The sequence below is a fragment of the Sabethes cyaneus genome, chromosome 3 (genome assembly GCF_943734655.1).
Source record: "Sabethes cyaneus chromosome 3, idSabCyanKW18_F2, whole genome shotgun sequence".
In the NCBI taxonomy this organism is placed as follows: domain Eukaryota; kingdom Metazoa; phylum Arthropoda; class Insecta; order Diptera; family Culicidae; genus Sabethes; species Sabethes cyaneus.
Window position 1 is genome coordinate 116,093,717 of NC_071355.1, and position 2,372 is coordinate 116,096,088.

Genomic DNA, 2,372 nt, shown 5'->3' on the forward strand with positions numbered 1-2,372 from the left:
CAGCAAATTTACCTGTCAGACGGGCGCTATTTCCTGCATTTCCTGCAAATAGCGCCCTTCGTTAAGTCGACTGTCAAACACCGTTCGTTAAGATAAGGATAGCACCCCGCTGGTGGGTTGACAATGATGTTGACAATGAATATCGATATTTATTATATCTGTTATCGATAAATAACAGTAGATTATTGTAGAGTGACTATATACATCAGAGTGGCGACAATGTCAAAATTGGAATGATAATTATCTGTCAGTGTCATTCCAATCGAGCAGACGACCTATCCAACGCGTATGCAGGAAAGAGAAAGAAAAACCATGGAAAAACCGCATTGCATACATTTGGGATGACTTGTCGCCACTCTGTATATAGTCACTCTAGATCAGGGATACCAGATTTGCAGATTTGTCTGCAAATTGCAGATTTTTGGAACGGTCTTGCAGATCATTATAAATTTGCAGATATTTGCAGTTTTTATGACTTTTATTGTTTTGTTGCAGATTTTTGTTCGAAGCTCTTTAAACTTTCACAGACTTCCTAAAAAAGTGTGCAGATTTTCGCAGATTATTTTCAAACCAGAAAATTTGAGTAACCGGAAAACTGCTCGATTTTTCCGGTTTTCGAGCAGTTGCAGACATTTTTTTAGAAAATTTGGCATCTCTGCTCTAGATTATTGATATACACTAGAGTGACTATATACAGAGTGGCGACAAGTCATCCCAAATGTATGCAATGCGGTTTTTTCAAGGCTTTTCTTTCTCTTTCCTGCATACGCGTTGGATAGGTCGTCTGCTCGATTGGAATGACACTGACAGATAATTATCATTCCAATTTTGACATTGTCGCCACTCTGTATATAGTCACTCTAATATACACATATTGTGCGCGCACAACAAAGTAAATTGATATTTATATACCAGGTATGTGACCATCGAGGGTTGCATTAGTGTGTGTAGAAAGAAGAAGAAATAGGGCTCTATTCTGTAAGTCACGTCGAGCAACTCGGCTCGACTCAGTCACTGTCGAGTGTCGAGTGCAAGAAGAACGGGCAGCATAGCGGCTCAATGCACGACCAAAACAAAGCTAGCTCAGGCGTCACTTGCTAACCGTTTAGTCACTAGCTTTTTGGCGGTGGACTCAGTCGAGTTACTCGACAAAATCGGGTCGCCTGTGACTTACATAATACCAAAAGTCGACTAGTCGAGCAAAATGACACTCGACGTGACTTACAGAATAGGACCCATAGTTCTGAAATATGGTGGAACTTGCATGAAAATTAAAACTAAATTATTTAATTGTAATTAAATTGTAATTAATGATGCAGCTATATTATTCCAGAGAAATATTTGAACATTTACAATGAAATGTAAGGAATATATTTTTAAGTCATTTGCACTTGTAGCCTTCTTTATTATGCGTAAACATTTGAGAACATGGGTGACTAACTATTTCGATGTGCAATTGAAAAATGAATTAATGTTTCTAATACTTCACGATCAATGCGGTATACGGTTGCTTAAATTAAAACACGTTCCATCCAACATTTTGCTTGCATGATGCTCTTGAATATCTGCCTTTGATGTCTTCTTTTAAAAAATAGTTTTATTCGGATAGATGCTTGTGCTACTGCTTGAAAATCCTTAAGTTGAAGTCACTGTTCCAAGATGATACCTTTTTATCATAAATTTACCCGTCTCAACACTACGTAGAAAACCATAAAAAGTAATCTTAGATTGCTACAAAACGGTCTTAGAAGACAATTAACACTTTAAAAGCTTACCAGAAATCAGACGAAAAATATCGCGGGCGGATAACAATGTTGTTCATGCTGCTTATTGAACAATCATGTCCGAGCATTTTAAAAAAATTCTTTTTTGTTTTACTACTTGTAGGAAAGCGATATAACGACATTTCTTTGAGACATCTTGATACCGTTTTGACGAAAAAAATTTCGCTTGCAATTTGGAATGTTGCACTTCATTGTATTCATGAAAATACATACTAGAAATAATGTTCTAAGCATAAACATAAAAACTGTGAGAAAAAAATAGACATATCTTGCGTATCCAACGATTTTTTTTTTAAAATTAACTAATTTTCCATACAAAATGCTCGAAATCTCAGAACTAGTGTAGATGTGTTAGTGCAAAGTGTATATGACAGCTCGCATTGTCATATACCTGGTATATATCAATTTACTTTGCGCGCACAAGAGGTTTCCAACAGCAATGATTATTGCGGTTATTTACATAAATTTTCATCCTGTTGCGGCGGTAACCCGCATCGTCAATCACCGCAAAGAGAACAAGGAAAGGTGGCCAAATATTTTTTGGTTTATATGTGCAATTGTTACTGATGCTTTAGCAACTAAAAATAC